We start from the raw sequence: 14,558 nt of genomic DNA, 5'->3' as shown, positions 1-14,558 counted from the left end.
GTTTGATGTTTGATGCTGGGTGTTTTCCTGTTCGCCTTTGTTGGGTTTTCCAGCGTCTTCAGTTTCTATGTTTCTTTTTTGACTCTTGCTCATTTTCTTACGTCCCTGATCTATGGATATGTAATGTATACTAGTGTATTTGGTATCCTTTTTTACCACTCACCTTTGTTACGTTTTCTTTTCTTTTACACACGTTATTCCTTTTTTTTTTTTTCTTTTTCCTTGCAGGTTTTACAATCTGTATTGCGTTCTCCCCTCGACTTGCTGGTTCGCTTGCATTGGATGCTCTGCCTCCTCTAGTTGGCGTTCCCCCCTCACTCCTTTCTCCTCGTCTCCTCTCCCCGGTGATCATCCCTCCTCATCTATGCCCTCCGTAAGTATGTTCTCCCTTCTCTCCCTGGTGTTCGCTTCCCTTTTTGTATCTTTTTTCCTCTCATCTTCACTGGTTTCCCTTGTTCCACAGGTGTCTTCCTCTCCTGTTTTTCAACAATTCTTCTGCTATAAATTCCTTCCTATTACTTTCTCTTTTACTTGTACTACCTTCACTTGTTTTTTAATTCAACAGGTCTTAACTATTGCTTTTTTACTCTTTTTCCCTATTCCTCACCCCCCTTTTCAATCTTTTATTGTATTACCTTTTATAGACTTTCTTACTCTTTTTGACTTTTCTCTCCCTCTGGGTTCTTCCTACATCTTTTTTCTTCATGTTGATATTTTCCTCCTTTCTTATGTGATATGTCTTTGAAAGTAATTACATGGAATGTTAAGGGCATTAATTCTCCCATCAAACGACAGAGAATTTTATCTCACCTTGCACGTTTAAATGTGGATATTGCTTTTTTACAAGAAACCCATTTATCTGCTGAAGAATCTGTTAAACTGAAGAGGAGTTGGGTGGGTGATGTTTACTATTCTCCTGGGGATGACAAACGTAATGGTGTGGCCATTCTCTGTCACAAAGCTTTCTCATTCTTTGCTCGCTCAGGAATCGGATGTTGATGGTCGTTGGACGTATGCTAAGCTCTCTATCAAGAATGTTCCAATTTCTCTTCTGAATGTTTATGCCCCTACTACTGGTGATCCTACTTTTTGGCATTCATTTTCCCAGCACATTACCAGATTTATTGATGACAATTTTATCTTAGCAGGAGACTGCAACCAGCCCCTAGACCCCTTTTTGGATAGAAATTCCAAGGCCCACTTCATTCCTAATAAGTCTCATAAATCCTTTTCTCAAACTATCTCCCAGCATAAACTTACTGATGCTTGGCGTTTATGTAACCCAGAACTCCAAGAGTTTACTTTTTATTCTCCGTGCCATCACTCCTAATCCCGGATCGACTACATTTTTGTTACCCATAACATTGTTCAAACTCTCACCTGTGCTGAAATTGGTCCGATTTTACTCTCTGACCATGCCCTCACTTTAGTTCAATTGGATATTTTACCCAAATCAGTTGGTCCTAAACGTTGGCGTTTTAACAATTCTCTTCTCTTAGACCCTAAATTCACCACCTCCTTCACTGCCTTTTCAGATGAATTTTTCTCCTTCAATGACAATCCCTCCATCCCCAAGCACACCATTTGGGACGCCTTTAAAGCTGCAGCAAGAGACTTCATAATTGGCTTTGTTGCAAAAAAACGAAAAGCTGCTCGCAACTTTACAAAGGCTATCCTTCTGGATATTAAGAAATTGGAGCATTCTTATTTTACTTCCCGTTCACAGGAAAGTCTAACTGCCTTGATTACTGCTAAAATGAAACTTAACAAAAAATCCACGGATGATGCATCCTTGTATCTATTGAAATCAAGTGCCAAGTTTTATGGGGGCAAAAATAAGGCTGGTAAGATATTAGCTAATTATCTAAAAGTTAAGCAAAATAAGTTGAATATTGAATCGATCTACGACGCTAACTCCACTCTCAAGCACACAGACGCAGATATTCTTACTGAATTTTCTACCTTTTACAAAACCCTATACTCTTCTGAAACCCAGCCCTCTTCTCAATCCCTAGACCATTTTTTCTCTACTATTCAAAAACCAGCCCACTTCCCACTTGACCTTTCTCACTTAGAGCTTGACATATCCCAACAAGAACTGCTCAAGGCACTTCAAACTCTCCGAAAGGATAAGGCTCCTGGGCCAGACGGCTTTACTGTAGAATTTTTTCTTCACTTTTCAAAGCTTCTTATCCCAAAACTCCATTCCCTCATTGGCGCTTTCCTCACCTCGGGTTCCTCCTCAGGCTCTTTTTCAGATGCGCATATTTGCCTCATACCCAAGGAGGGGAAGAATCCTCAACACTGTAAAAATTACAGGCCAATCTCTTTGGTTAATATTGATTATAAAATATTTGCGAAGTCTCTTGCGGCACGTCTTGATCTTCTTCTCCCAGATCTTCTGGGTGAGGAACAGTCGGGCTTTGTCAAGAGCCGCTTTATTACTGATAGCACTAGGCTTCTCTTTAATATTCTCTCTAAATCTCGCCTTTTACCCCACTCCCTTGCGGCCATTGCCCTGGACGCTGAAAAAGCGTTTGATAGGGTCGAATGGACCTATCTCTTTCACACCCTCCGTTGGTTTGGTTTTGGTCCCAATTTCATTTCCCTAATATCATTACTTTATTCCAACCCGCGTGCGGCGGTTTGTGCCAATGGCCAAATATCCTCTTTTTTTGATTTGAAAAGAGGTGTTCGTCAAGGATGCCCCTTGTCTCCCTTTCTCTTTAATTTGGCCTTAGAACCTTTCCTTTCTAAACTTCGTCAAAATCCCTCCATCCAAGGTTTCCAACTATCAGACTCTCACATCAAATTGGCCGCATATGCGGATGACATCCTTCTCTTTGTTTCCAATCCCACTGTTTCGATTCCCGCCTTCTTGACTGAAGTGCGCGCATATTCCCAAATATCTGGATATAAGCTTAACAACGATAAATGTGAGATCCTACCCTTGACAAAATTTACATTCAAACCTGATTTTGCCGCATCTAACTTTACATGGAAGCCCTCTAATATTAAATACCTTGGGCTGTACATCACTCCCACCATTCCAGATACTGTTTCTCTTTGTATGTCCAAATGCATCCAAAAGTTAACGGATTTAACGTCCAAATGGCACCCTCTTTACCTATCCTGGTGGGGTCGCCTTGACACTATCAAAATGATGCTGTCTCCCATTGTCCTTTATACTCTCTCTAATATTCCAGTCCCCATCCCTTCTAAATTTTTCAAAAAGATTAACTCCACTCTAACGTCCTTTCTTTGGAACAAAAAGAAGCCCCGAATGTCTTTAGCTCAACTGATTCGTCCTAAGTCAGAGGGTGGAGTTAACTTCCCCGACTTTCCTGCTTACCATAAAGCTTTTCAACTGCGACAAGCCTCCTTTTGGCTACAGGACCCTAGCACTCCCTGTCCTTTATGGTCTAAATTTGAACGTCTTCTTCTTTCTCCTTTTTCCTTTACCGAATATCTTTCCTTCTCTTGCAAACCCGCTTCTATTTCTACTCCTATTCATAAATTCACTACTAAATTGCTCCTATCCTCTTCCCATTCCCCTCCCACAACCACTGCTGATTTTCTTTCCTCTCCCATCTGGCATAACACTGCTCTGCTCATTCGTAACAGACCCTTCTTTTGGAAAACATGGCATTGCAGATGTCTGTTGTGGATTTCCCAACTCTTTTCTCACTCCTCTTTCTTACCTTTCACTACTCTTCGCTCCCTTTATGACTTACCTGCCTCCTTTGCTCGCAACTATCAGCTGCTTAAGGACACAGTCCTAACAAACTATAATCGGCTTTCTCAGCTCTGTCCTCCTCCTGCTTCATCCACTCTCCCTTCCTCACTCCACTCCTTTTTACGCACTACACCAAAAGCTGCCGCTATCTAAAAATACCTTCACACTGGTGAGTCTGTCAGACCTAAATCCAAGGTGGAGGAATGTTGGGAGCACGACTTGTCTGTGTCCTGGCCAGTTTCATTTTGGGACAAAATTTGGATCAAGATCCGTAAATCCTCGAGAGCGGCAACCCTTACACAGACTTTGTTTTTTATTTACAACAGACTTCTTTTTACACCCTCTGACCTTCACAAACGTTTTCCAAACACCCCCCACACATGTTGGTCTTGTTCATCACCACAAGCTACTCTATTTCACATGTTATTTTTATGTACTCCTGTTCGTGGTTTTTGGTTACAGGTCTGGGCTCAAATCAATCTGATTTTTCATACTTGTGTCCCTTTTTCTCACACACACGTCTTCATGGGCAGCCTTTCCCCTTGCTGGGACAATGTTGATCTAAAGCCTCAGATTGTTGACTTACTACTGGCCGCTGCCTTCCAACAAATAACGGTCAATTGGAAAGACTTCTCCAATATTTCCTTCAAGGCGTGGTGGTTTAATGTCTGGCATAACCATAGACTTGACACTGCTTATGTTTTTCCGGCATGTATGGCTGCGAAACGCATGGACTTATGGCTCCTTGTCACGCTTTATTTGGACTCATGTTCTGAACGTTTGTTTCATCCACCACCTTCGCAACAGGAAGTCCTCAAACCTCCTTAAATGCTCGATACATTCCACTTTTTCTTCATTGTACCATTTTCTTCATTGTACCATTTTCTTCATTGTACCACTTTCTTATTTCTTTTTAATATTTTCATGCTTAATATGTTTGCTGTTTCATATACCTTTCCTTTACCTTTTCCTTTTTCTTTTCTCCAGTACCCAGATTTATCTTCTCATAATGTTTGCATCTGTATGCTTGTTTTATTCTCCTTATAGTCTTTACGTTTATACTCCAATGTACTTTGTTTTGACACCTGGTTTTTCTCTTGTCAATAACAAATAACATTTTCTTGAACTTAAAAAAAAGAGGAGAAAGCAACATTTATTGCTGATACAGGCTTTGAGTTCTTCTCCTTTCAGTGGTAATCTTCTCCTTCTTCTCTTGGTTTTCGGTCCGGGCTTCCATGGTGAGTCGTCCCCGGTTCGCATAAAAGAAAACAAGTAGAGCAAGGTAAGTAAATAGGTCAATGGGATTTTGTTTGTGAGGGGTCGGGCCCATCAGAAGGTGTGGTTTTGTGGATGTTTTTAAAACAGTGGATGTAAAAGTAGTTCTAGAAGATCACAGAGACCTGGTTACCTGAATGAGTATGTCGACCAACAAGTATCGGATTCATGTAAGTTGATCAATCAGTTCTGAATTTCTTATAGAGAAGTATGCATTTCTACATTTGAATAGTTACTTTTTGTTTGCTCAATTTTAACAGATTATGTTATATATATTTTTTAAGAAATCGGGTTTTTGATTGAAGGGAGTAAAACCCATTCTCAAACAGCAACCACAATCCTTGTTAGGGTGAACCACATAGGTCACTAAATGTACCTGTGCTTAACACTCTGGTAGCTTAGCACAAAAAGCATGTGTTAAGTATTTATGCAGCAAACAAGCACTAAAAGTTAAAACACAATACAAGAAATATCCCACATCAACTTAGAATGGAATAATAGATTAAAATGTAATTAATAAAATTAGATCAAAACGAGAAATATCCGACCAAGAGAAACTGAGATATGCTATTTTAAATGTTTAAGTGAATATAGCGCCATGAAGCAGAAAGTGCTAACTGTGGATATCTGGTCCGTTAGACCAGTACAAAGTCACAAGTTCAGGCAGACCGCGATGTAGTGCGTACTGGCTGCAGGGAACATGTTAGTCTCACTAAAAAAGTTATCTTCTCAAAGTCAAGCATGCAGAGTTCAAAACTTCAGTATTTCGCAGGAGGAGCTCAACTGATGGCAGCCAAGGCTCCAAGACCAGGGAGGCACCACTTGGGGATCAGGAACTCACTCCAGCAGAGGCTAGCAGGGCTCAGGCAGGTCCAGTAGCAGGTCTAAATTGGGCCAGTTGCAGTAGGTTAGCAGGGCAGTTGCAGGGAGGCCTCTGGAGCACGCTGTGACCCTGTAGTTCATGATAGGAGGTCAACCAACTGGCCCTTGGAGTCACTCAGGTTAGACTGGGATGAATGGAGCAGTTTTGGCCTTCCTTCTAAGAGAGCAATGCAGGCCTCTGGAAACAAGGCAGGCCTCAAGCAGCAGGGCAGTCTTCGGGGGAACAATGCTGTCCTTCTTCTGTAACGTCAACTGGTCCAGGAGTGTACTGCTGAGTGACTCAAGGGGAACAATAATAAATACCTGGTGCCCCTCTTTGAGGTGGAGGAAACTTCTAGTCCACCCCACATCTGGTTCTTGAAAGTTCCTTCCTTTCTTCTCCTGTCTAGGCTCCAAGAGGTCTATGGTGAGAAAAGGCTGGTCTCAAGTTCCTTTGTGAGTGTGCTTGAGACGTTTTTTTGAAATTGAAGTGGGGTAGGGAACAGCTCTGCCCCCCTCCCACTGGCAGGATGGCCCTCTCACAGCTGCACCCAGGTCCTACTGTCCACTGTCTGAATGTATTTCTAATATCGAAGCAATTAACAGGCTCAGGAAGGTGGAAACTCCTGAAAGGCTTCAGAAAGTTTAGTGCAGAAAAATGCAAAATTTCTAAAAGTGCCAGTTTCAAAATTGAAATCTAAAATACAACTTTACCATTTGAGGTCATTTTAATTTACAAGTTATTTGATTCCAAACATGGTATTTCTATCTGCTCCCAATCAAAAGTTAGCACTTAATATGGTAATCCAAAGTTATCCTATTGGTAAAGTAGGCTTTACAATAGTGATCAACGAATTTAGGAGTTTTTCAATACGAGGACATTCCAAACTTAAAAACACATATCCTACTTTTTAAATGCAATGCACTCAGTCATATGGGCTTTTTAGAGCCTAATTTGGGGGTGCCTTATATGTGTTAAAAATGAAGTTTTAGGCCTGGCAAAAAGTTAAGGTTTATTTTGTCAGGCTGAATTGGTAGTTTAAAACTGCACTACAGGTTGCAATGGCAGGCATGAAGCATGTTTTAAAAGGCTACTTTTAGTGGGTGGCACAGAGTGGCATTTAATTTACAGGCCCTGGGTAACTGTGGTACACTTGACAAGGGTCTTACAAGTAGATTAAATTTACCAATCAAGTGTATGCCAATTGTACTATTAGGGAAGAGCACAAGCATTTTAGCACTGGTTAGAAGTTGAAAAATGTGCATAGTCCTAAAAGCCTGCAAAAACAGGTTCAGAAAACAGGAGGGGTGAAGGCAAAATGCTTGTGGATAACTCTGCAGAGAGGGCCAAGCCCAACAGTTGTATTTTGTGTGATAAGTAAAAAAAAAAAGGAAGGATGGCATCTTGGAACTTGCCTGTTCCAGTCCCGTCAGAATGTTAATAAAATGAAACACTCGTAAAGGGAGATTCTAGGTATGGCAGTTTCAATGGACAGCCAGTGGATGAAGTCTGGAAGTAATAAAGCCTTACTGGAAAATCATTGCGGGTGTATTGAAGCTTATTTCACACTTATTATTATAGGTAGTAGAGAAGGGTTAAGGACTCATAAAATTCCTAGCTGCAGGTCAGTCCCAAACTATTTTATATACTCCCCTTCATGGAGATATTGACAAGCTTTTTGGATCATCAATTTCCTCCGGAATTCTGAAGTCATCTATCCCTTAGTTGTGCCATTCCCTGATGCAAGAGCTCTCAAAAGGTAAATAAGCTGGTAGGACTACAGCAGATGTAGTCCACAGAGCATCTTGTCGCCCAGTTCAAGTTGTTTCTACAGGGTCTAATTAGTCCCATCTGATGTTCAATCTGTAGTGATCTCTGGAACATCTAGTGAGGGGTAAAATTAACATGTCCTCAATTGAGACTCACAGTTAGATGCAGCTCAGTTTTCCACCCCGGTACAATATGCAAACCAGAACCCGCTTCCTTAAGAGTCTGAGATTAAATTTAAGAATGCCATCTGGATTTTCAGAGCCATCCCCTGCTAAGTTAAAGTATAAGGAGTTGCAGTTACTGACTCGTCCTTTACTGTATTCTCACAAACATTCACCATGTGTGGTGGCCAATCCAATGCATACATCCTGTGGCACACTTTTGTAAAACAACAGACTGCAGGACAAGGTGGTGTCCCACAATCATTCTTGCATTCACAGAGCTCAAACTCTCTGTAGTGAGCCCTGATGTTTCTGTTTTTACTGATTTTACAGAAAAAAAACAAAAAGCCATCCCTGTCTTTGTATTTACTTTTTACATATGGGAATCACCCCGAGAATATAGGTCTTCTGTTGAGCCTTCTGAATGACTAAATACTGTTAAGTGTGCAAGAGGGACCCCCTTCCTGCCGGTAGGAGCACAGTTTAAATAACACCAACAGTGTTATCCATTGTTATTGAGATAAGTCTTCAAAACACTCAAACTCTTCAATCCAGGTAGTTATTGAACTTTCAAATAAAAAAATGTGAATGTTCATTCAATGTATTTCAGTACGTATGCATGAATCCATGGTAACCCATCACATCCAATCCATGGCATGATCATAAACCCAATGCATTTCTGGTCAATGTCTGACCCTTCATCAGGTGTCACCTAATGGGTTCAGGGTTCCAATAGTATTCGGAACGCGGTGTCAGGCAGTACACGTCTGGCACGGTTACGTGTTGCCTTCTGAATGACTGTCAGGTCATTAATGTAGACAAACAGGAAGAGAAGGTAAAAACAGGCATTGGCACAGCCGCTAAATCTCTCCCTTGTGACCTATCGGCTCTGACAATGCATTTTGTTCATGCTGTGCTATAAAAAGGGAAAAAAGGTGTGATGACATGGCTGCTGCTGAAGGCTTTGTCCTTTTGTAGGTGCAGCTGCCTCATTTTGTATACACATGGATGTGTCATGATGTATGCACGAATTTGTCATGAAATGGGTGACATTCTTTTAATTTACCAATCCAAGATGGGTTTGTAAATTTAAAAAAAACAAAATAAAGGTAAATGTGGTTGTGAGTAAGAACGTTTATTTGTATGGGGATGGGCCTACAGCAATTGGCTGCCTCTCTCTCCAAAAAAGCTAGAAAAACAAATAACAGGACTGCAAGGATTGGGGGGGGGCAACAGAGGAGAGTGTCCGGATAGCAGGTGAAGAGAGGAAGAGCAGGGGCGGCTCTAGGCTCATGGAGGCCCTGGGCAGGGAGCGTAGGTAGGGGGCCCCGGAAGAGGGGTTCTGGGAGGGGCAGCGGGGGGTCAGGGTGTTTGGAAGTGGAACAGAGCCGGAGGCCGCCAAATCCCTGCCAGGGGCCGCCACGCAAATATGTATCCATCCTCAGAGGATTATTACCGTATTTTCCGGCGTATAAGACGACCCGGCGTATAAGACGACCCCCTACTTTGCCTGAAAAATTTTAGGTTTTGTGCTATACTCGCCGTATAAGACGACCCCCACTTCCAGCGCAGTCCAACGCAGTCCTGCATAGCCATTCCGAGAATGTACGGTACCGGTATTTTGAACTTACCGTATTAGTCTAGTCCTCCTCCCTGTGGGTGAGCAGTAAGGCTTTATCAGTGGACAGTGTTACCTACCTAATCGTTTATTTTACAAACTCAAAGACTGAACTCAAACAAATTGGTTGTATAAACAATCTTGCTTTACTCGCAATGTTTTTATTTAGAACCATATGAAAAACTGTCACTTCTGAATATACCGGTACGGTACGGTAAACATAAATAAGTGCATGAAACAGTGCAAGTGGATTAAACTTCCCATAACTTTCCATAAATCCAAGGATTTCTACAGGATTTACAACGTTCCCTTTAAAAGCCTTCAAAATCCTCCTCTTCGTCATCTGATCTCATAAGTAAGTCAATGAGATCTTGTGGTACATCTGTAAGGCAGTCATCGTATGGATCTGGTACCAATTCCGTATCAGATGATGTGGTCTCTTCTTCGGCATCCTCTTCACCTTCCCACAAATAGTCGTCCTCCATACCATCTAATGAATTTGATATGCCACACTTCTTGAAAGACTTTATTACAGTTTCTGCATCAATGTCGTTCCAGGCCTTTATAACAAAGGTGCACAAAACATCCAACTGTGGAGCACGCATGTTTCCTCCTTTTGTGAATGTTTTTTCACCGCTAACCATCCACTCATTCCACTGTTCTCGGATGCGATCTTTAAATGGCTTGTTTAGGCACACATCCAGTGGCTGCACCAACGATGTCAATCCTCCAGGTATAACATCTGTTTTTATTCTTGCCAGCCTTTGCTTGGTGCTCGGAGTTAAATGAGCCCTGAACATATCCCACACCAGTAGACTACGTCTTTGTAGAAGTCCACCTGGTCGCCTGCTCCATACATTATCAAGCCATAGCTTTACCCCTTCTTCATCCATCCATCCTTTCTCATTCACATGCACAAAACAACCAACAGGGAACTTGAGTTTCGGCATTGTTTTTCTTTTGAAAATAACCATTGGTCTCAGCTTTGCGCCATCAGCTGTGCATGCTAGTACCACTGTGAAACTGGACTTCTCATGTCCTGTTGTTTTTATTAAAATTGTCTTTTTGCCTTTTTGATGGACAGTTTTGTTGGCAATCATATCGAAATTCATTGGAGTTTCATCCATATTTCCGATGCTACTTAGCGCATAGCCATGTTCATTGCGCAGCCTAATAACGTAGCGATGGAAGCTATGCATTTTGGCATCAAGATCCGCAGGTAATTTCTGGGCAATTTTTGTCTTTTGCCGCATTACCAGATTATGCCTTCCCATGAATCTGGTACACCAGGATACAGTGGCCTTAAATCTGTGGCTGAGATCTGGATTAGATTTGGCCCACTGAAGTGCAACCAATCGGATTTTATTTCGGGTCACGACATAACCGCTTTGCCGATGCTCGACCACCATGTCTGCTACATGCTTTTCAAGTTCTGGCCAATGTGGGGTGCCTCTTCTTAATGCACACTTGCCCCTTGGCATACTCCGTAATGCTTTCTCATTTGCTCTCCAGGCCCGAACCATCTTTTCTGTCACTCCATATTGTCTTGCAGCAGCACAGTTATTATGTTCCGTGGCAAAATCCACAACTTTAAGTTTGTAACTGGCTTCATATTTCCTTCTTCTTGGAGCCTTGCTGGGTTCTTGACTGCCAGCCATTTGCACTGGATGCGCTGCTGGAGCCTTGCCGGGTTCTTCACTGTCTGCCATTTGCACTGGATGTGCTGCTGGAGCCTTGCCGGGTTCTTGACTGTCAGCCATTAGCACTGGATGTACTGGTGCTGTACAGTATGAACAGGTGCAGAGACTGTCTTCAACACCACACGTACGGTACGGCAAATACGGTATCTGGTCACCAGACTGCCTTTCCTCTTCGCAACAACCAGCCAATCATGGCAAGTGCTCTACTGCCTTCGGTAACATTCGGGAACATTCGACAGTCCCCTTTCTGTGCCCACGCCCATGTCAAGGAGAGAGGGGCGCGTGCCAAAACGTGCCAAACGTGCCAAACGTGTCAACACACCGGGCGCTGCCATCTTCGGCGCTGGCTGCCCGTTACCATATACCGTATTTCGGACGTCCTGCTGCCTCGTCCTGCTGCATCGTCTGCCTGGGGATGTGCAAGCGGTTGGAGGCGCGTGTACAGCGGCAGCGGCAGTCGAGGTAAGACTCATGGCGCCATTTGCTCGCTTGTGAAGCGGTTTGACACCTTCGAGTGAAGTCCTTGCTATGAAAAAAACGCTCGCTTTCGATACTTCATGGCGCGGGGCCTGGTTGTGGACGTTGCCAGGGCCGGTGGCTGTATTTTTTAACATAAGGTGTGTTGTTTCTTGTTACATACGGTATTTCCTATTGTGAAGCGGTCTGACACCTTCGAGTGAAGTCCTCGCTATGAAAAAAAAACGCTCGCTTTCGATACTTGCACAATTTATGGCGCGGGGGCTGGGTGTGGACGTTGCCAGTGTCGGTGGCTGTATTTTTTAACATAAGGTGTGTTGTTTCTTGTTATTTCCTATTGTGAAGCGGTCTGACACCTTCGAGTTAAGTCCTCGCTATGAAAAAGCGCATGAAAACATACCATAACATTTTGTACCCGGCGTATAAGACGACCCCCGACTTTCCAGAAAATTTTAAGGGGTTAAAAGGTCGTCTTATACGCCGGAAAATACGGTATATTAAGGATATATATTGGCGTGGTGGTCCCTGGAGTTTGGTGGCCCTGTGCAGGTGCACAGCTTGCACATGCCTAAGGCCGTCCCTGGGAAGAGAAATGAAGCTCACGAGGGAGGGAGCAAAAAGGACAGCAGGGGATACGCACATGAACGAAAGAACAACACAGGAGTGAAGGGAGAAATACACAACCAAGTGCAACACAGACTGCAAGGGGTAAAGAAGGATATGGGTGAGTGAGAGCAAAATGAACCGAAGTGGGAGAAGCACACAAGGGACACCGCTTGAAAACAAATGCATTCTCATGGAGCGCTTAACCAAACAAAAGCATAGATCACTAAAAGTGAGCAGTGGAAGGACACATATAAAGAAGCTATACCCCAGTAGAGGGACAAACACAAGATAGGGAAGGCAAGTCCATGAATAAGAAGAAAGCAAATAAGAGAGACAATAAAGCCAACCAATGGTAAGCAATGGGCTGCCTGGGAGGTTCACCCTAAAAGGAATGAGGTTTCCTAACGAAGCTTTAAACAGCTGCAGGTGTGCAAATGTTTGTTATCCAGCAATGTAATAATGTTTTCATCTGAGCAGATTGTATATGCGTGATGCGTTATATATGGATTCTTACACCACTAACAGCCATCAGGCTTCCAAGTGTGACTGTACCTTCACCAGTTAATTAAATATGAAAACGTACATTGCAACTTCATGTTTTTATGAAACACAAACTAAATATGGATAAATATTGATAACAAAAGACAAAATATATGAATACATACAGATGAAAATGTCTAAAAATGTATACCATAAAACGAGGAGCTGCAATAGTAATCCTTTTAAACCACGATGTAATAAATCATGAACATAAACCAACATTGCCTACGGCAACTCTGCAGCCCTTATACAAAGAGACATTTCGAAATGCTCAGATGATTATCATGTGCAAAACATTTGAAGGAAGAGAAATGAAATGTAAAAACATTTCAGTGGCTGCATAATTTTCAAAGCTGAGTAGCAAGTAGGTAGTAGTTAGTCCTTTACCCACCGACTGCCCTTTCATAGGGTGCTGCCAACACTGATATGTTTGTCAAAGTTTCAACACCAGTTGGGGTAGTTTATGGTGTCATCATCAGGAAAATAACATTATTAAGTACTACCAACCCTGTGGGCACAAGAATAACAAAACATAAAAACTATGTAGAGGGTGGGTGGTGATAGAAATCAAGCACTAGGTGAAACCGATTACCTATATTTTACTTGGTAATAGGGATCAAAACTCACGTGCAAAGTCAATCAATGCAAGGAATCAATCAAGGGGCAGAACTTGTCTAAGTGTTAAAGTACAATTAATTTTACAACTCTGATTAACCTGCTACATTGGCAATGATGGCATAACTTTATCAAACGTATGGATACAGATGCCTGGGATTTAATCTGCATGTCGTAGCCTTGAATTGCTACACTTTTCTCATCAAGTGATGAACTGTGTGGCTGTGTGTTTCTCATACATGTAATACAGTATAAATATATTTACTATGTTCACTTCATAATGCAAATGGTTTAACAGTAGATCTATGTCTTTTAGGTTTACTAAATCTCTGTCTTCACTGTGGTTGGGTGTTGATCCAACTCGGAGCATATGTCTGTACTCGGAGACGCTTTAAGGCATGGGCAAAGTGGGCTATTGCCCAGGGCCCCCACCTTCCAGCTTTCTCACTATTTGGCATTTGTCTATTCTATTTATTTATCTACACATCTCTCCCTCTGCCTACCGCTACTTTTAACTCTGTCTCACTAAACCAGCATCATCTCAAGACTATTTGAGGTCCGTACTAGAAATATTTCAACTGTTTTTGTGGGACCCTGTTAAAATGCAACATAAAATGTAGTATTGTTTGGCATCATGTGGACTTGAATGATCAGGAAATGGGTAATACATTTAAAATTGTTTCCATACAAGGCCCCTAAAAGATGGTTTGCCCGGTCTCCTCAAAATCCTTAAGATAACAGTGTCTGAACTATATTGTTATTACATAAAACATAATTTGCATGTCCTAGCATTCTGTTTATATTATGCATAAATCTTGCATTCTATTTGTGATTTTTTTCCACTAGACTTGTGAGTTATTTATTTATCCTCAGTTAGGGTTTTTCAGTTGTTTTCTGAATTCTGTCCTTCAGTCATGCAATATAAATGTTTTGCCCACCACACATCTTTTTCACATACTTTTAGTGTTGTTCTATTGCTCTGGTTTTCTGTCTACATAAAGTCCAGGGCCGTAGCTATCAACACTGCAGCGAGTGCAGTAGCACCAGGGCCCAAAAGTGCAGAGGCCCCTCTGGGACGCAATTATGGCTGTATGTCACTACTAAACTGTGGCTGGGGGTGGGCATTTCCCTTCTCTTCATGAGAGCCCATAGCACCCGTGCCACGCCAACGATTCATGCTCCTGTCCTTCCACACTGT

Source organism: Lissotriton vulgaris, chromosome 11 (genome assembly GCF_964263255.1).
Source record: "Lissotriton vulgaris chromosome 11, aLisVul1.2, whole genome shotgun sequence".
NCBI lineage: Eukaryota > Metazoa > Chordata > Amphibia > Caudata > Salamandridae > Lissotriton > Lissotriton vulgaris.
Note: the sequence above shows the minus strand (reverse complement) of the source record.